The 21813-nt window shown below is 37.4% G+C and overlaps 1 long non-coding RNA gene across 1 annotated transcript; it reads right to left on the bottom strand.

The window, feature by feature from the left end:
• Nucleotides 1-5405: 5405 nt before the first annotated feature.
• LOC311288872 lies at nt 5406-14625 on the bottom strand. The gene is made up of 3 exons (XR_014627035.1): nt 14499-14625; nt 12564-12707; nt 5406-5517 (listed from the first exon to the last, which is right to left on the bottom strand). It is a non-coding gene; the product is annotated as an uncharacterized lncRNA (long non-coding RNA).
• Nucleotides 14626-21813: the final 7188 nt, after the last annotated feature.

Raw genomic sequence — 21813 nt, 5'->3', positions numbered from 1 at the left:
GAATTACTTCACGCAACAGGATGTTTTCAACAGAGGAGCAGAAGTCTTTTACGCTGTCACATGCAGTTGAAATGCCAACTCCAAACAGATGTGTGACACTTCTGTTCTCTGTGTCAGGACAGACGATAGTTTGTGTGTTTTCTCCGACGCTGGCTTCAGACGGCAACAGATGTTCTGAAACATCTCTCTGGACATTCGGAAATTTAGGATCCACTGCTCAACTGTAAAATTGGGAATGACAGTTTGACACAGGGTCATTTTGACCCCCTTTATGCATTCTAGGGTTAATAAAATAAACTGTAGAATCATATCAATATATTGTATTTCACTACTATATTCTCAGTAATTTTCTGGAGAAAGCACCTACTGTGTACAGACTGCTGTGGGCATCATAGCCAGATTTAAAAAGGGGAATGTAAAAAAGAGAAAATGACCTTTGGGCAGAGGCTGGTGGCAGAAATCAAAGAGTTAAGGCATTTGTTAGACATGACATGGGAAAAGGAAATCAAAGTGGTCCAAGCTAGCTGTCTACATTTTGAACTCCCATTTACCGAATGAAAAATTGGCAAAAATCACATTTTGTGACTATTGTTTGTACACTGGATTATAAGATACAATCAGGTACGATGTAAAAAGTTTAATCTCAAATTAATATCTCTTATTCCCATAATTATTTATGTGGCGAAATTTAAGACCTAATTTAAATATCGCGTCTAATTATTTACTTATGTGGCAAGAAGCTGTTTCACGTCGTCGTTTCAAACCCCTTTCGGGGTTTATTCTGAGATAACAACCGACTGGATGTACATTATCCTTTACTTGATATTTTAATTTTGTACGACAGGTAAGGCGAGTGGCTTATGCAGAGCAGAGCATGCATAGAAACATAGTTGTTGTACAGCTGTGGAGTGTTTGTCATGCAGGTCGGTTTTCTTCATTAAATTGTAACATGAAGAAAAACAAGTTCTTATGAATTTGTGGAGCAGAATGTTGTTTTGCTTTAATCTTATAAGAACCCTGAAGTGCACCAAGACAACAAAACAGAATTGAGCAGGTAAATTGAGGCCACATACAGAAAGAGTCAAAGCAGACTACTTTGTGTGGGGGCTTAGGCTCTTTAATGTAGATTATGAAAATAGTACACTGTATATGATTTATTGATTTATATGCATGTGTTTTTATTTATTTATTTGTATGTATCCTCCAAACCTCAAAATCGCAAAACCACACAGCTACGTGCAGCAATTCCTGGAGAGAGGAGGGGGAATAATGACAGTGAGCGGGGTTTTGTATGACGTCCACCTGTGAATGCCGACATGATGGCTGGATTGAGTTTACATTACACTGAGATTACATTCCGATCCGAAGCGCGTTTACACTTGTCTGTTCAATGTGTATGTGGACAACATATGGATGCAGGTCGCATGTTAATGCCAAGTGTAAACGCAACCTTTAATTCAACGAGCTTGTAAAGGGCGCATTTAAGAAAGGAAGACATTTGTATAGAATATTGGGTAACGCTTTAGATTACAGCCCGGAAAGTACTGCGTAATTACGCCGAAATTACAGCGTACCTTTCGGTAATTATAGTGTACTTATAAAGTACGTACGTGTAATTATAAGGGAACAATTTATAATATTAGGGGAATAAAGGGGTAACAACCAGGAACAGTACTGCTTAAGTACACCGAATTTACAGTGTACCTTTCGGTAATTATAGTGTACTTATAAAGTACGTACGTGTAATTATAAGGGAACAAGTTATAATATTTGGGGAATAAAGGGGTAACAACCAAGAAAAATACAAATAATATGCAGTAGGCCTATTTTATAACTAAGGGCTAACTATTTTAATATTAAATGTATGACCTAAATGCTAAAAACGTGGAAAATTACAAATGATTTATACAGTAAATAATTCATAACTTCAGGCTAACTATTTTAATATTAGGCCTACCTGATATGGCCTACAAGCTACATGCAAAACAACAATCTTATATTTGAGAGCAATTTAGTGAGAACACACATTCACTGAATTGGCTCGATCACACTCCTCTCCACATATAGCTGGTGTGTGGTGATTGCACTGGCGTCGTAGTATCATGGCTGCCGTCGCATCATCCAAGTGGATTCTGCAAACTGTGATGATTCAGAAGACACCTCTGATATGGTTGTAAAGTGCACTGGGTCTTCATTCAATCATAATCATAAAGCATATCTTTTTGGAATAATACATAGGTATTCAAATATATGTTTAGGCCTAGGTATTTTAGGTATTCATTTCATGATGCATGATGGAGATTACTGAACAACAAAACTTGAAATTCAGAGGAATGAGTTTCTGCTATGGTTTTATTTAGAATTTTCAATATAGGTTACTTACCTTAAGAAATAAAAACAGGAGTACAGGATTTTGTTGGGTCATCAAGCAAAATTAAAAATAGGCAAGGCAACTATGATGAAAACAAGGCAAGAAAAACTATAACTATTTTCATAGTTACTGTGTAAATATACCATTGTTTTGTGTTGTTATAGTGTAAGTCCAACTTGTTACCCCCTTGTTTCACGTAGTTACAGAGTAATTACAACATCTGCGGGCTGTAAATTGAAGTGGCACTTCCCAGCAAACAGGGGACGTCCCCCGGACGTTTCGAACGTCCTCTTAGGTCCGCATTAGGTCCGCTTTGTAACGTTCCCGAGCATTTGGTCCGCTTTGTAACGTTCCCGAGCGGACCTTCGGGGGACGTCCGCATTTGGTCCGCTTTGTAACGTTCCCGAGCGGACCTTCGGGGGACGTCCGCATTTGGTCCGCTTTGGAACGTTCCCGAGCGGACCTTCGGGGGACGTCCGCATTTGGTCCGCTTTGGAACGTTCCCGAGCGGACCTTCGGAGGACGTCCGCATCTGGTCCGCTTTGGAACGTTCGCTGATGGATGTTCTGAGGACATTTATCCGTGCCAGTTTGCGAACGTCTCCCTCACATGCCATTTCCATGACAACACACAATCCAGTCGCCCACGCCTTTGATTTTTATCATTAGACCGGACATCTTGCAACTCAGACACATTAATGATTAAACTAAAATATAAACCCATTTGGATTTAAAAGGGGATTTGTTTATCCATTAAATTAACTGTGATAATGGATTTTATCTAAAAAACATGGTTTTGAGGTTATAGTTTTATAACTGAAAATAAACTATAGTAAAAATATTATTTAAATTAATTGTAAAATTAAGTTAATGTTAAAAATGTTAGTGTTTTAATTGTAATGTTAAGATAATAACTTTCATGTTACTTATAACTTCTATCACAAATTAAAGATCACGAGTCTGTTTTCAGCCAATATAATTTAAACATCAAAAACATGAGAATTGATTCAATTGAATAGCCTACAATTTATTATTCCGCATGAAGAAAATAAGGTTGAATCTCAGGAGCTCTAAAATAATGCATTGACTTCACATGATGAATGCAGCCAAGGAAAATGCGAAGAATGGAAAAGCACATGCTGGAAAGAAAGTGGAAAATAACACAGGTAAGACAAATGTATCCTAATTTAGGCTACCTGTAAAAATGTTGGTCAGGGCGATCGAAGGACTGGTTTTATTCAAAATAAGTTATTTTAGGAAAAATATTATTCTAATTATTGCACTTAAACAAAAAAAAAAGTGTCATATAGCTACACACTATAATTTTGGCAGAATATGCCTTCCATAACACACCAGCAAGTTACGATCAAATGCACCTAAGCGAGTGACGTCATTCATTATGCATGCAGCATGTATCCATGTATCCATGGCAACGCTCAGCTGTAGTGACAGTTGACAGTCCTCCTCAGACGCGGCCTTGTGTTTTCCCTTTCGTCTGTCTAAAAGGTATTTTTAATTTTTAGATTAGTATACATTAGTTAATGTAACCACTATACATCATTACATATTATGAAAATTTGACTTTTTAAAACGTTTGCTGAAGTTGTCCGCCGTGTACCACTGCTAACCGTTATGCTAACACTACGAAACTAACGTTAGCTGCTAAATGTTGCTGAAATGAGACGACGTTATATTTCACATATTCATATATATACATATAAAATCATAACACTACTGAATGTGTTAATTTTGTTGTTTTAGATGCCAGGGGGAAGAATTGCCAACGCGTTTGAAGACACACACACACACACACACACACACACACACACACACGGAAAGAGCACAACACCTTTACAATTGTTCAAATAAATACTTTGTTCCTTACAACGTGTCTGTTTTCTTTGGTTAGCCAGAAGTAAAATAAAATAAAAAAAGGATGTTAAAAGGACTTCTAATGTACGTTCTGTAAAGGTCCCCGAATGTTTTCCAAACGTCCCACGAAGGTCCCTGGGGACGTCGCACGACGGTCCTGCAAACGTCCTGCGAAAGTCCCCCGCGACGTCCTGCGAACGTCCCACGCGACGTCCTGCTAACGTTTAAAGAACCCTACACGAAGACGTCCAGAGGACGTTCGCAGAGGACGTTCAGGGACGTTCTAGGGACGTCTTTTTGTTAGCTGGGTTGTTACCCCCTTGTTTCACGTAGTTACAGAGTAATTCCAACATCTACGGGCTGTAAATTAAAGTGGCACTTGTTACCCCCTTGTTTCACGTAGTTACAGAGTAATTCCAACATCTACGGGCTGTAAATTAAAGTGGCACTTGTTACCCCCTTGTTTCACGTAGTTACAGAGTAATTACAACATCTACGGGCTGTAAATTAAAGTGGCACTTGTTACCCCCTTGTTTCACGTAGTTACAGAGTAATTACAACATCTACGGGCTGTAAATTAAAGTGGCACTTGTTACCCCCTTGTTTCACGTAGTTACAGAGTAATTCCAACATCTACGGGCTGTAAATTAAAGTGGCACTTGTTACCCCCTTGTTTCACGTAGTTACAGAGTAATTACAACATCTACGGGCTGTAAATTAAAGTGGCACTTGTTACCCCCTTGTTTCACGTAGTTACAGAGTAATTACAACATCTACGGGCTGTAAATTAAAGTGGCACTTGTTACCCCCTTGTTTCACGTAGTTACAGAGTAATTACAACATCTGCGGGCTGTAAATTAAAGTGGCACTTGTTACCCCCTTGTTTCACGTAGTTACAGAGTAATTACAACATCTGCGGGCTGTAAATTAAAGTGACACTTGTTACCCCCTTGTTTCACGTAGTTACAGAGTAATTATAATGTCTGCGTAGTTGTAGGGTACACAAGGTGCTGTATATATATATATATATACATACACACACACAAAATATATTATCCTTTTTGTCATAAACTTTATTTGACAAACAACTTCAAAACAGATTGTGAACTTTTCATTTTAAATGATATAGACATGATGATAAATTATAACATTATTTTTTCCCCCTTTTTTTGTTGCTCTTCCTTGGTTTCTTCTTTTTTTGCTTCTTCTTTTTCTTCGCTTTCACCGAGGAATCTGATGATGAGGAGCTGGTGGAATCCCACGAGTCTTGCTGTTCTGCATTATATATAGAGAAAAAACCTCTTTAGCAAACTATTACTTTAAGTGGCATTAGTAGAAAATACGTTTCTTTATCATGATTTGACAGAAGTTTTCAGTGTGCAAACAGAACCAGAGTTTCTCTCTGTCTTATCCTGTTGACCCTGATTGAAGCTGACTCTCAGTCCACGTTAAAGCGCATATGCAATCACATTTAAATATTGGAGAAAAAGATACAAATTGTGGTTGGATAATAGCCTATTAGTTTGTTACACAAGGACTAATGCTGATGTTGTCAAGCAGTCTATCTGCACTGAAATGTTTAGGCCATAAATGATTATTTTTTTAGAATAGTGTCCCTATTCTGCTTTTTAGAGGTCGAATAAAGTATAACAGGTTTATATGCAAAATAGGGACACTTTAAACATAAGCCGAATATGAATTTTGAAGTTGAACAGCAATTCAGTAAATATGCTTAAATTTAGTGGACATTAAAATACATGTATTCATTAAAGGGATACTTCACCTCTGGAAAGATGAATGTGTATTTAAAATTGGTAATTTATGCAGTAGAAATGTCAAATTATTTTTGAATTTGGAGCCTTCTAAACTGAGAAAAGCCAGAAACTGTATTTTTAGCTCATGTGGATGAAAAACAACAACTCACAGAATGCACTTGCTTCGCTGCCCTAGGAGGCCACTCCTACCGATGAGAGAGCGCAGTTAAACACAAGAAGGCTAGCTACTAGTGGGTCTCCGTGACAAATCTGACAGGGATTTCGAGTTCGCCCAAAATGTCCGGTCTTCGACTTTTGCATTCTACAGTCTCCATTCATTATGTTAGTGAGGGGTTGCGGGAGAACGACGCGAGGCCTAAAATGCACATCAACCGATTACTTGGCATTCATGTAAGCACTACATTCAGATTCACCAATCGGAATTAATTCAATTAGATTAAAACAAAAGGTGTGCATGTAAACAATGAATGGCAAAAAAGCAAAAGCCAAATCCCGGACATTTTGGAGGATCTTGAGTAGACGGCCGGACATCTCCGGGAAAAAGACGATGGTAACCCCTACTACTCAGCTGTCTCCTACTACTCTGCTTTCTCCACAGAATAAGAACCTGTTATCTAATGGCTCATTTCCACCGAGTGGTACGGTACGGAACGGTACGTATTTATTTGCGTTTCCACTGTCAAAAGTTGAGAATGGTACCAAAAAGCCGAACCTTACCGTACCACTTTTTGGGTACCCTTCCATTGGGGTACCTAGCACAGAGGTATGGTACTAAAGGGTTGAGCTAGACTCACTGCAGGACGTTGATTGGTTGACAGAGGATTGTAACTTGCGTGTGCTACAAGGGAAATGACAACACTAGAAGCGCCATTTTTTAATATAGGCTACAGTTGAAATATAATGCTACTTTATTGTGTCACGAAATGTAGTTTTAAGAGTTTTTCAGGAGAGAATGTAATTGTTTAAAATCTCAAATCTGTGGTTTATTTATAAAGGTGAAATTTTGATCCAGGTTGTGAGATCCAGGTGATCACCGGGCGCTCGTCGCTGATGTTCTGACTCAGCGTCCTTCTGACGTTTGCCGCCGACTCTGATGTCTCTGTAGTGGTTAAACATGAGATATAATTTGTCTTGTGTACATCTAACGGGCGATCTTTGGTCTCGTAAATCTATAATTCGTTCCCTGGCCAATTGTTTTGAGGGCTAGTGAAATGTCATATATTTAGGCTATTTAACTTTACTGTTGTAACGTTAGACTAGAGCGCTGAACATGTATATTTGACTGAATTGTTTGCTTTATTTCTTATTTTAAAGCTTCTTGTACCGTTTACTTATACCTTGATAATGGCTATATCCTATATTGAAAAAAAACAGAAATTGAACAAAAAAAGATATGGGTCGACTTTTATTTTATTACAAGATTATCACTGTTGTTTATTGCAACATTTGTACAAATGTACATATTGCCTGGAATATGTTTAATATATATATTTTTTTATTTAAACGAAAAGAGGCAGCAGTTGTGTTTTATCTGATGATTTTTTCCAGACAAAAAAAATACATAAATCTCTCATCTAAGGGGGATATGAGGGGGGAAAGTAGGGTAATTAGAAAATACTAAAGGTTTTCTACTGACACAAAGCTTAATGCTAAATCCCAAGTATCCCTTTAAAAGCTGTTGAGAAAGAATTAAAACTACACTTTACTTTTTTTTTCAACTGAAAATCACCTACATCAGTATTAGTCGCCAATACTACGAGGGTACAATAAGAGGTCTGCAAAATAACTAATTCTTTAGGCTATTTGATTTTGTGTTCTGTTGCATTGTTCATTTTTACATGTTCTATAGTTATATCTATATAGTTAGTCAAATTAAGAAACTTTTGTTTGTTTAAAAAATTATATATTAGTCTGTTTTTCATACTTTTTAACCTGCATTTTTAATGGTTTTACATTCCAAGAATTTTTGATGAACAAATTTCACCATCTTTATTAAGTGCAGGTACCATGTTTACCAATTTATTTATCACTTTCAATGTTTGTGGAAAAGAGGATTGATTCATCCACAAATCCTGTTCACTGGGTTCAGCTTGAGTGTAGAGGCTAAATCGTCAGATAACATATCTATTTCTCAAGGAAGATGTAGATACAGATGGTGGACAACCAGAATGAGACTTTTACCGCCGCCGTTCCCGCAGCGGCAAAATTGGGATGTGTATTTGCTGCCTTTTACCGCTGAGTGGCGCTGTAATCACAGACTTTGAAAAGTGTCAGATTATTCTCTTTATGCCGTAATCTGCCGCGGCAGTAATCTGAGCTGAGGTCACAGATAAATTCAAGATAAATATTGTGGTTAAACGAATTCAAACTCATTAAATTTAAACAAAGTAGACACACGTTAACATTGTGTGCCCAGTTTTTCTATAATTTAGAAAGGCTATGTCAATAGGTTACTTGTCATTTACTTCGTGTTATTTTAATTTGTAGATTTATTAACTGAAACATAACAGTGAAATAAATTAAAATAATTTACCGTAAAATTAAAACATTTTCAGGACTTGCAGTTACTAACCTATGTTAGTCGGTTTAAGCATTCTTTGTTATATTCAGAATTAAATAGGCTTACATGTTGTTATGATTATCAATTGAATTCTTTAATAAATAATCAACCACAATGCCTATTAGGCCTAGGCTACTGCCGCAGCAAAAATAAACCAGTCGAATTTCAAAGTCGTTCGCGAAATGACTAGGCTATACCGGGTGGCGCAAGTGACAGGGCAAAACAGCAGCAACTGCGGCATTTTAAAAGGTAAGTTTCCTATCTGTTTATATAAAAAATATAAAAAAAAAACATGGCGCAAGATCTTGTAAAAAAAAAAGAAAAAAAATTTTTTTTCATTATTTGAACAAAAATGAGACTGATTGAATATGTAAAAATATAAACAAACAAGGCAGAGAATAAAACAAACTTTTAGGGAAAAAATATAGGCCTATTATGCTACAACAGAATTGGTTAACATTAACGAAAGCAAAACATGTAAAAATCCATTTCAAACAAAATAAAACAAAACAAATTCGTGGCCGAGTGGTAGGCTATAACTATTCACCTATTCTATTAAGACGATAGCTCTGTGGTCAATGCATTAACAATAGCCTCTCAGAGCTTCAAACGATCTGAGATCGAATCTCAGTGTAGCCGACAGTGTTTATGTTTTTCCGTTCTTGATGCTTAAATATGCATCTGTTTATTAAAGTCAATCATCTTGTTTAATTATCAATTGTACATTACAACATAAATTTGCTACATTCCAATTGAGCCGCTTTTTTTGTGTGTGTGAATCATTCACGAGATTGAGATGACTGACAGTGATACCCGGCCATAGCAACGGAAGACATTTTTCAAAACAGATCGAACAAATCAGAAAAATACTTTCAATACAGTATTGCTTTCAAATAAAAAATAAACAATGAAAATGTAAAAGAAAAAGAAAATTAAGTTTGAAAACCCATCGCACATTTCAAGGTACGAATAAAGTGTCGGGACAGTTTATTTATTTAAACAGGGTTGCATCGTTTATTCCCTTTGTGATGCAAAATAAGAAACACAGAATCTTATTCTTGCAACATTTTAAATTTCTATTGTCAAAGAAATTGCAGCTAAATTAAAAAATTAAAACGGTACAAAACGAAAAAAGTTCAAAGCAACATAAATTAAGAACAGGCGTTTTTCTTTGCCTCTCTCGCGCTGGATATTTTTTTTGTAAGTTTGGTCTCCCTCACTGCGCGCGGCGGGTCTTTCTCGAAATTAAGCATTTCAGCGTAAAAAACACCATACAGCTGATAATACTGTATATGTCGCTGTGTGTCATCCACACAAATCACGAAAGAAAAAACTGTAACAAATAGCTTTTGTTCCTTCAAAGATAAAGCATGCCTTGCTGAATTCACCTTACAATAAAACGAGGTGGGTCGCGAATTAAAGAGCTCTGTATCTGCTAAATTGAAATTGTGTGTGGAAAACCTTTAAATACAATCAATAAAACTACAATATTTATAATTTAATAAGATATAGGGCCTACATATGGACTTTTGGAGATTTTGAGATTAATCCTTAAAAGAATTTAGCCTTTGCCTGCTCATCAGGCTGGCTCCGACACTCTCCATATGAAAGACGGAACATTAACACCTCTGTCCTGCACCCCCACGATAGACCAACTATTGCCTTCTCCAAACCCCCCACAGGCTAGCTGAGTTTGCAAAACAAAACAAAGAGTTCGCCACTCGTCGTGGTGTGCCAAAACACTTAGGCTAATTATAAACTTAAATATTTCATTCAAAACAATCTCAAAACGCTTTGTGACATTTTGAAAAGCCGTGGATGCATTACTGCCACTGGAACCAACGGCACTTGGTGTTTTAAGCCCCCAACGGCGCCTTCCAGGCAGCGAGGGGATGGGTAGGTTTAAGGTTGAGGGTAGGGTTAGTTGGTTAGTTGTTAGGAGCCATTGGGGGCTTAAAACACCATCGAGCCCCATGAACGCAACAGAATACTGGTTCTGATTTTATTGTTTGTCGTTTAAACGTCATATATATATATATATATATATATAAATTTTAACAGAACTGCTTTTGAAATTACGATTGGAATTATTATAGGCTACTGAAGTAAAGTCATTGTATAATATTTGTTCCTTAGTGTAAAATGGAAATGCATGGTGATTTTTATTTTGTAAATAGGCTATAAGCAAAAAACTATGTTTTAGAACTAGACAAATCTCTCTGCATCAACAATAGACTATAAAATGCATTAATAGGCTAATATACAAATATCAGTAGTCCAAGTTAGTTCGGGATTCGAACCCGTGTCATCTAAATGATCGTAACGTAAGTTCAACCACTCGGCCACGATTCACTCTTTGCGACGTTCCAGTGTGTGTTCGCTCACACGAGCGAGAAGCGCTCTTCATTCAAATGAACGCGCCGCCGTGTTTGTCGAACACTAATTCAACATGCCAGAATAAAACCTGGCTTTAGAACAATGCATAGCGCCACCGCCACTCGTCGTGGTGTGCCAAAAAATGTACAATAATTTAGTTTCATTTATTTCATTTATTTCATTCATTTATTTCAGTGTTAATGTTTGAGTTAAAAAAAATTCTCTACAAATTATATTAACACAAAGTACATCAAAATACACAGAGCTTGAAATGTCTTCAAACGAAATAATTCAAAACGAAAAGAAAAAGGCTACTCTCTGATTATGTCTTTATGTGCATTTCTCTCTAGGTGCGTTCACTACAAATATGGCGATCGTCAACTTCATCTTTGCAGTCGACACTGTCAGAAAACACTTGTTTATTGATAAAAATCAATGCACGCATCACCGGATTTACAAATACACATCTTGCTTGTTGCACGCACACATATTATGTCGAAAAAACGAAATATTATGTTGAAATAACATTATTATTAATAATACATCTTTTAGAATATTTGATTAAATGCTGATTGTTGCGCTTGTTCAATTTAATAAAATTAAAACTTTAATTGTGATAATTAAAATAATTGAAAATTAAATATTTAGTGGCCAAGTTTTGCTAATTTATTATATAGGCTATTATATGCCTATTGCCTATATTAAGTAGGTCATATTAAGACAAGGCATATATTAAGTTATTTTAGCTGTTATGAGAAAAATAAATCTAACGAAATCTAAAATCTAAATCTAATAAATCTAAAACAAAATTCTAACGCCAATTCAACATGCCAGAATAAAACCTGATTTTTGAACAATGCCTAACGCCACTCGGCCTGGTGTGCCAAAACACTACATTTTAAACTTCAATGTTTGATTCAAAACAATCTCAAAACGCGTTATGACATTTTTTTTAAAGCAGTAGCCTAGCCTATATACATTAAGGGCATTGAAACCAGGAAACGCGTTCCGCGTAATCTCTCAAAAATTATGCCACACTACTCAATGTATTATTTTTTTTAAGGACTGCTTTTGAAATCACTATAAATTACTATGCAATTGTATCGCTCACGAGAGCTCTTCATTTATCTAATTCCTCAATAGAATAGTAAAAATATTCAGCGTCATTGCTCCTAATATCGTCTCTATGTTTAACTTTTGATTCTATTTTTTCAGTTCTAAAATTGATTATAGGCTATCTTTGGTTCTATTCTGTTGTAGCCTAATAGGCCTATTTATATCTATGAAAAATATGCCTATTAGGCTTAGGGTTTTATATTTAACCCACTTACATTTTAAAATACGGCAATTGCTGCTGTTTTGCACAATGTCCCTTTGCGCCACCTGGCGGTCATTTTGGGAACGACTTTGAAATGCGGCTGGTTTATTTTTGCCGCGGTGATTTCGCCGCGGCAGCTGGCGCGGCGGTATTAGGCATTCTGGTTGTCCACCATCTGTAATGGCTTTTCAACTTTAGTTCTGGTGTAAAATTCTCCACATTAATTTGTTTACTCCAAAGCAACATTGTTCTTCTAACAGAAAACAATAACAATGAAGCATTAAACTCAAACCTGAAGAATCTGACACTGTCGGATTAGTATGGACTTGAGACACTGCAGTTGGAACAACAGACTTCATCTTTTCAATCCCCTTCTTCAAAAAATCGCACTCATCTTTAAGCAAGGAGATCTCTGCTTTTAGAGTAGAAATCTTAGCTTTAAAAAAAGAAAAGAGAAAAGTTAGAAGTTTTATTACTCTTTCGATGTCTTCTTGAAAACCCATAATTTGACTTCTTTCTCATTCTTCACAACATCAAATCATCTCTGGTAATGTAAATTTTCATTAATACACTTAAATCGTTATGACCAATCATAATTGACCATTCGCAAAGACCCGCCCCCCTTAGTTACTGTCGCTATGTCTGACAAGCTACGCTGCTCTCATGCCACACCATGTTCTCATGCAGTGAAAAATACATTGCGGAGCAGAGAGGAGACTGACAACACGCTGACAGACAGGACAGACCAGGTTACTTTTGATATTAAACATATTAAACAAAGTCTCACCTTTAAAATTTGGTCATTTTTTAAAAGAAATGTAAACAATAAATACCGTTTTGTGGCTCTTTAATGTGTCTGTAAGATCGCCGGCGCCGTCGAGCATGATGATGTAGTTCCCGGCTTCTTCCGCTCGACGGCGCTGGCAGAAATACCATATGGAAGTACTGTTTGTTAACAGTAAACAGTTTTGACCGGAAGAGAAGTCATTTCGAGGGGGGAGGGAATGGTAACGTATTTGATTAAAGATTATAAGGGTACACGAATTTGAACTGTCTCACTTCTCCATAGGCTTTCAGAGGGACTGAAACTCGCCGTCCCAGAGTAGTTATTAAAAACATCGTTAAAATAGTCTAAGTGACTACAGTGGCTCTACATTACGTTTATCATGCGACGACAATACTTTTTGTGCCTCTGACGCCGTACATTGAAGAACACTAATAGTTGGATAAAGTCGTTATTTTTGTTGTTTTTCCGTACAAAAAGTATTGTCGTCGCATGATAAACGTAATGTAGAGCCACTGTAGTCACTTAGAGGAGTGAGACAGCTCTCAGATTTCATCAAAAATATCTTAATTTGTGTTCCGAAGATGAACGAAAGACTTACATGGTTGGAACAACATGAGGGTGAGTAATTACTGACAGAATTTTCATTTTTGGGTGAACTAACCCTTTAAGTGCACAAATAAATCATTTATAATAAACACTACACTATTACATATAAAAATACGAATGGTAAAATTTGATTTCATGACGACTTTAAATTCTCTTCCACTGAGGAAAGAAAGACATGGATATCTTGTATGGTATTGGGGTGAGTAAATTATTAGGAAATTTTCATTTTGAGGTGAACTAATCCTTTAAAGCTGCTCGTGAACTGATCATCTCTTCCTTCTAGTTAATTAATAGCATCAAATAAACATGAATGAACATAAGAAGGAATGTTGTTTTAACCGTGGAAAGGCGTCAGTACACTTCGTTTTTCAAGTTCAAATCCATACTGTCTATGAAATCCTCCCATGTTAATCTACCTACTCAGACTCCTGAGTGCTTTGTCGGACAAAATGGCGGATGGCGAAGTATGATTGGTCAGATCACCTGTCAAGCAAGCTCCCTGCGAAGGAGCAATGGAGCAATTTACATTGGAGCAATGTTCTTGTACGTAGTTTGTCAAAAATAAACTTGCCTTACAAATGAATGGCACAATAATAATATGTATGAAAATGAAATATGTATGCATTGTATCATGAATACATATTTCCACTTGTGAAAATAAAAACATTCCACGTATAGGTGGCACTAAAGAGCTAAAAGGAGTCAAAATATGGTGTAATAACCATAACAGGTTATATGTGTTAGCTGGTCACAAAGCTCGGGTGTTAACAGAGTTAGTAGCTAATTAATTACTATCAAAACAGAAATAGAGGGAAAGGTAGGTTCTCATCTTACACTGAAACCCAGTCGAATATGTTTTCGAAAAGTTGGCGGTGCTTGTCTCGCTGCTCCCACATGTGACCTCGGCATTTTCCTCCACCGTCCTGTATTTGGCTGGTTTTAATATATTTCTTCTGGTGCGTTTCATCTTTGAAAATAATAATAATAATAATTTGATAGAAGCCACAAACAAACCAAACATTTATGTGATCATAAATGTAATCGAAATACCTACTGTCTTAGCGCGCTGCTATCCTGTCCTGCTCCACGCACGTGTGTGTGAAGAAGGGCTGGGGTTCTGGGAAACGATTCAAAAATAAAAGATTCACTGTTTCAGAGTCGCTAACGCATATGAATCGCGAAGCCTCACTAAAGCTGGGAATCGAGCAAACATTCACTACCATCAAGTAGCTACAATTTGGTTTGGACTTTTTGCTTATTCTCAACAGAAATGTGTGCGTTAAACCGCCGAAGGTTTTTTTCTTTCTTTTTTTTAATCACATTAATCAGAAGCAGGCGAGACTTCTTCGCATCCAGCCGCGGCTCAACTGTATAGGCAGGAGGGGCAGAGCCCAACCAAAAAATGCATCCAAACATCTTGGCACTAATAATTATAAAAGTATTTATCATTCTCAAACAAATATTTTTTTTAATTTTCTAAATTATTTGAAGTCTCAAAGTGAGCATATTAAAATGTAGCGCATGCATGCCATGGATTCGGCAGGAATTCTCTGGTGATACTAATCGGGGCAACCGGTCTCGGAGCCCTCCCTAATGTTACCTCTACAGCGATCCACACAGTTTCCCAATGTAATTATGTGGTGAAAAACTGCAGTGCGTTCACAGCCCAGTAGATGGCGCGAATAAACTTTTCGTTTGTTTGCCAATCGCCATAAAACGGCAGAAGAAGCTTATTTTCATGCGACGTTAGTTAACCTCGGAGGACCTCTTGAAACCTCGCTTCAGAATCAGTTTCAGTCCGCTTCAGAATCAGTTTCAGTCCGCTTCAGCATGTGTCTTCATCAGGTCAGTTACTAGTTGGTATGCCTGTTCTTCCTATGTGGAGTAGGGTATCAAATTAATGAAAGAATAAACCCTTTAGCTTAAACATGCTCATCTGAATGGCTTTTACATAGTAGTTCTGTTGTGTAATGTTTTATGTTTGTTCGAATAGAGTAACGTTAGACATGACATGACCTCACTGGAATTCCTAAAATGCAACATTCCAAAACAACTTTTTGACGCATTAATACATGAATGCAATTATATAATGGCATTCAATGCGTTACTCATGTCTAATAAAGTAAACCAAGCAACAAAGCAAAGATCCGCACACCGGAGAGCTCCCATTTACAATATTTTATTAATGTGTGACGTTTCGGGCCTGAGGAAGGGCCGCGAAAGGCCCGAAACGTCACATATTAATAAAATATTGTAAATGGGAGCTCTCCGGTGTGCGGATCTTTGCTTTGTTGCTTGCATTATATATGAGATCCAGCACCCGTAAGTTACTTGACTGGGATGTGCGTGTTTCAACTGCTCCTTTTAATAAAGTAAACCAATCATTACGTGTCACCCTCAGGCTGAATAAGGACATTAGAATTCTGTCAAAAGTGTATGTCAGCGATTAGAATATAAAGCTTTACATTTTCATCATAACTAGCGCTAAGATCCAGTATTTTCCCTACCTAAATTTTTGGCAAGGACCCGCTACTATAACGCATCGATCTACAATGAAAGAATCATAATCAGTTTGAGGAGCTTATAACTTTAGCATTGACACTAATCTTTAAAGTGTAATTCATATTGCGTGTAAAACAATACATAAATAAACGTGTTATCGACTATATATATATATATATATATATACACTCACCTAAAGGATTATTAGGAACACCATACTAATACTGTGTTTGACCCCCTTTCACCTTCAGAACTGCCTTAATTCTACGTGGCATTGATTCAACAAGGTGCTGAAAGCATTCTTTAGAAATGTTGGCCCATATTGATAGGATAGCATCTTGCAGTTGATGGAGATTTGTGGGATGCACATCCAGGGCGCGAAGCTCCCGTTCCACCACATCTCAAAGATGCTCTATTGGGTTGAGATCTGGTGACTGTGGGGGCCATTTTAGTACAGTGAACTCATTGTCATGTTCAAGAAACCAATTTGAAATGATTCGAGCTTTGTGACATGGTGCATTATCCTGCTGGAAGTAGCCATCAGGGGATGGGTACATGGTGGTCATAAAGGGATGGACATGGTCAGAAACAATGCTCAGGTAGGCCGTGGCATTTAAACGATGCCCAATTGGCACTAAGGGGCCTAAAGTGTGCCAAGAAAACATCCCCCCACACCATTACACCACCACCACCAGCCTGCACAGTGGTAACAAGGCATGATGGATCCATGTTCTCATTCTGTTTACGCCAAATTCTGACTCTACCATCTGAATGTCTCAACAGAAATCGAGACTCATCAGACCAGGCAACATTTTTCCAGTCTTCAACTGTCCAATTTTGGTGAGCTTGTGCAAATTGTAGCCTCTTTTTCCTATTTGTAGTGGAGATGAGTGGTACCCGGTGGGGTCTTCTGCTGTTGTAGCCCATCCGCCTCAAGGTTGTGCGTGTTGTGGCTTCACAAATGCTTTGCTGCATACCTCGGTTGTAACGAGTGGTTATTTCAGTCAAAGTTGCTCTTCTATCAGCTTGAATCAGTCGGCCCATTCTCCTCTGACCTCTTGCATCAACAAGGCATTTTCGCCCACAGGACTGCCGCATACTGGATGTTTTTCCCTTTTCACACCATTCTTTGTAAACCCTAGAAATGGTTGTGCGTGAAAATCCCAGTAACTGAGCAGATTGTGAAATACTCAGACCGGTCCGTCTGGCACCAACAACCATGCCATGCTCAAAATTGCTTAAATCACCTTTCTTTCCCATTCTGACATTCAGTTTGGAGTTCAGGAGATTGTCTTGACCAGGACCACACCCCTAGGTGCATTGAAGCAACTGCCATGTGATTGGTTGATTAGATAATTGCATTAATGAGAAATTGAACAGGTGTTCCTAATAATCCTTTAGGTGAGTGTATATCTCAGTGGCGTAGGTTTGATTTTTACATTGGTGGGGACCGGGGCATCATATATATAAAAATATATTTTAAGTTTTCAGAGTCACTGGATATTGGTAGGGAGTCTAGGGACACGTCCCTAGCATCCCTACTTATATATATATATATATATATATATATATATATGTGTGTGTTTTATAATTGTGTATAACTACTGTCGATTTCTATTACAGGCTTGTGTCTCTTCCGTTTTCGGATTTTAGTTCCAGGGCTGCATTTACTTCATTTTCTGTAACGTTAGTCATTCCCTTAAAGTCCCGTTGTTCGTGTTGTTGACACATTTTCAGGTAAGCGAGTTTGCTTAAAGTTGATTTGAATGTTACGTTAGCTAATATTGTTTGACTATAATATTATACATGTATAACTATTATCTATCACCTAAATTTGTTGTTTGAACAAGCAAAGTTTATGATTTATCAATTTTAGTAAACAAACATGCACAATTCTGTTTTGTTAGTCACACTCCCCATCTAAAATGGTTAAGTGTGATTCATAATGAGATGGCCTAGTGTAATTTTGAAACTGGTAAATTTGAAAGTTATGCAATGATCTACATGAAATTTGATGATTACGATAATGAATGTAGGCATTATTTTCTTTGTCTTCTATAGCCATGGGCATGTTAATGAGAGAATTGGTCCACAAAATGGAGAAAGGGGGAAGAAAGCTGATTAAGTGGTTGCAGAAAAAACGTCTACTTGCACCAAAGATGAAGTGCCCTGCTTGTAAACATCACATGAGAATGGCAAAATCAGGCTCTACAAGACTTGGTTATAGATAGTAAGTATAAGTAACTGTCTACATATTTTGCTTAGTTGTGAAATATTGATTTCCCTTTTCATGTATATTGTATTATGTATTACTGCCATATGTATTGAGAGAGAGAGAGTGAGGAACCAAAAATGCAGAACTTAGAAAAAGTAAGCAGAACAGCCATGAGGGGCAAAATGTAAAAAAAAAAAAAAAAAAAAACACACTTAGTCACTTAGACCAGCCGGTTGCATAAAGCTCTAAGACTAGTTTTACAAGTTAGACATGAAATGTTTTTCTTTTGACTGTTCAATTTTTTTTTTTAAATAAGTTGCATTAAAACATAGATTAACCTAATTTGATTTGATACCGAAACCTAAGTGTTACAGCCAGCTCTCAGGCTGCAACAAAAATGAGACCAGACACGTCAATTCTCAGCAAAATATTTATTTTAACTGAAGAAAAAACAAGCATAAGCATAACATAAATAAAGAGATGTATCAGGGTCGGGCAGGACACTCAGCAAAGCACAGACCAACGAACTCCATACCAGAGACAAACACCCCCCAAAAAAACTTCACGAGCAGTCTCCATCACATTTCATTCTGCATCCAACAAGTGTCAGGTGTGTCGGCCACGCCCCCTCCAGACAGCACCTAAAAACATGCACACCAACCAAACACATGCACGTACGTACGCACAGCCTAGTCTGAGACGTCACACTAAGACTGACTGCTAGTGGGTCATACTAGTCAAGTCACCTTTATTTATATAGCGCTTTCTACAATACAGATTTAATCAAAGCAGCTTCACAGTGGTAACATGAAAAAAATACAACAAAGTTTGTTTCTAGAAGAAAATTGCGTCATCGTCCATCCACATTAAAGGAACCGTATGTAAGAAATGTATTTCAATTAATCATAAAAAGGCCCTGATATGTCACTAGACATTAAGAAATCATGTTCATTTCAAATACTTATATCACTGACAACAGTAGTCCGGCCAGGATATTGTCATTTAAAAAGTGAAGTTGCAGCCCTCAACTGATGTTGGTGTTGTCATGTTGTGTTTTGGCCTGAAGCGCCACCCTCCACCTATCTACCAATCACGAAGTCAGTAGTGTTTCGCCATCCGGGTTGCCAGCTCTGCTCTAGTTACCACAGCTGCAGCTACAAACGTTCCTGCTGGATCCTGCAGCCTATCTGGCAACCTCGAGTCGGGGGGAGGGGGAGGGGATACACCGCTCTACAGTAATTTGAAAGTGATTGCAGTACCAGTTTTGGCCACAATCTTACATACGGTTCCTTTAAAGGTCCCGTTCTACGTGATCCCATGTTTCAAACTTTAGTTAGTGTGTAATGTTGTTGTTAGAGTATAAATAATATCTGTAAAATTATAAAGCTCAAAGTTCAATGCCAAGCGAGATATTTTATTTAACAGAAGTTGACTACATAAAACGGCTCGATTGGACTACACCCCTCTACATCCTGCATTAGTGACATCACCAGAACCGTTTCTTGACTAACCTCCGCCCACAGGAATGCTCCCTCAACTCTACTGGCTACTTGCGCACTTCTTATAACTTAGGCTACTGTGTTTACTCAGCTCTTACCGTGATTTTCTGAAGTAAAACTGACGCTTCATCTTTTGTGTGATGTACAATAAACTTTATTAAACTCATCAGTATATGTTTGATCATCATTCGGACCTGGTCCGAAACAGCAGACTTGTAGGCTGTTAATAAATAATGGATACATACAAGCAGATGACAATACGTTATAATAACCGTAATTAAACTACTAAACCATACCTGTTTCATCTCTATACAGCACTCTGACTCTGTAGGCATTATTGTCCGACTCGAAATGAACGCCGTTACTGAGAGTTTCTGATATTATCATCATTCCATGAGATGAATTTGTCCTGACAGACTGAGCGCGAGCTCATGAAGCTCCGCCCCCTGGGTCGTCCAGCAGCAGCTCATTTGCATTTAAAGGGCACACACTGAAACAGCTCGTTTTTCTGAGCCCCAAAAAATGTCAATTTAAACATGCTGTAAAAAACGATCTGTTGGGTATTTTGAGCTCAAACTTCACATACACACTCTGGGGACATCAGAGACTTATTTTACATCTTGTGAAAAGGGGCATACAACGGGACCTTTAAGTAAGGCAGATCAATAATAATGTTGAATATTAAATGTCTCTCCAACTATGCAAGCCAAGAGCCAAGGCAACAAATAGAACTTAAGACAATGTCTTAGCTGTCTTAACATAATTGCTGTTTATACAACCGGCCCCAGGTTGGGTCCTGTATAGATCATGATTTTGGACTTATTTTATGCAAATAATTTTTTGAAATTTAAATTGTGGATTTTCACAATGATTTTAATAACAGATTTCACCGCCATAGAGTCGATTTTTCATGAATACATATTCAACGTATTGTCAAAAGAGATGCAGCTCATACAAGGATAGCTTACTTGTGTAATATGATATAAACATACAACAATACAAACTATTTGAATCCTTGTTAAGGTTTATCTAAATGTTGTGCAATATCAAATGACATGTTTTTTTATTATTATTATTTTTACATTTTTGTTTAATGATTTCTACAGGAGATGTCGAAGAAGCTGCCACGGGGACATTTCAAGAAATGTAAGCTTAGCGTTAAGTTCTGCCAGGAAGACTCAATCAGCGCGTTATGAATTAACTCACTTCTAACCAATCATGTGTTAACACTCTCAGTATAAAAGAATGGTACTTACATCCGTCTGAGTTCGCAGATACTGACGGCGCCAATTACCTCCATCCTCCCCAACCACCTCCAAGATGGTCCTTTCCCTCCATCCTCCCCACCACCACCAGGATGGTCCCTTCCTTTACCTCCAGGGGGTCGGCTGCGCCCCTGCCTTCATCTTCAGGCGGGATTTGCAGATTCCGTTACCCTCGCATTGCTTGCTAAGGACGGGGCCTACGCCAAAGACTATGCTTGCTGAGCTATTAATAAATTTACTCTTGTTATATCATTTTATCTCCCGAGTCTTTCTGGTAGAACCATAAAGAAGGGTTCGGTCTTTGAAGGTTCACACATGGATCTTTCAACCTGGCTCAAGATAATGCACAAGTCAGTGTTTTATTTTTTAATTTTTTAATTTATTTTTTATTTTTTATGAATTGACTTAAATGCATTATTTTATCATTTATATGAGAAACAATAGTTATATTTTTACCTTTAGAGAATTGTATGTTTTAGCTCAATTTGTCTCATAACCCTCTGACACAACACATTCGTTAAATATAATTTTTTAATTCAACAATCACTGGATACATTATATAATGTAGCATTTTTTTTTTTTTGTGAACATGTGGCTATCTCACATATGGATTAACACTATTCATTTTGAATTGTCAGTTTTGCTCAAGGTCTCCGGAAAAGGCATCT

Source organism: Rutilus rutilus, assembly GCF_951802725.1.
Source record: "Rutilus rutilus genome assembly, chromosome: 4".
In the NCBI taxonomy this organism is placed as follows: domain Eukaryota; kingdom Metazoa; phylum Chordata; class Actinopteri; order Cypriniformes; family Leuciscidae; genus Rutilus; species Rutilus rutilus.
The sequence above is the reverse complement of the archived record's forward strand: the minus strand, read 5'-3'. Positions and strand labels throughout refer to the sequence as shown.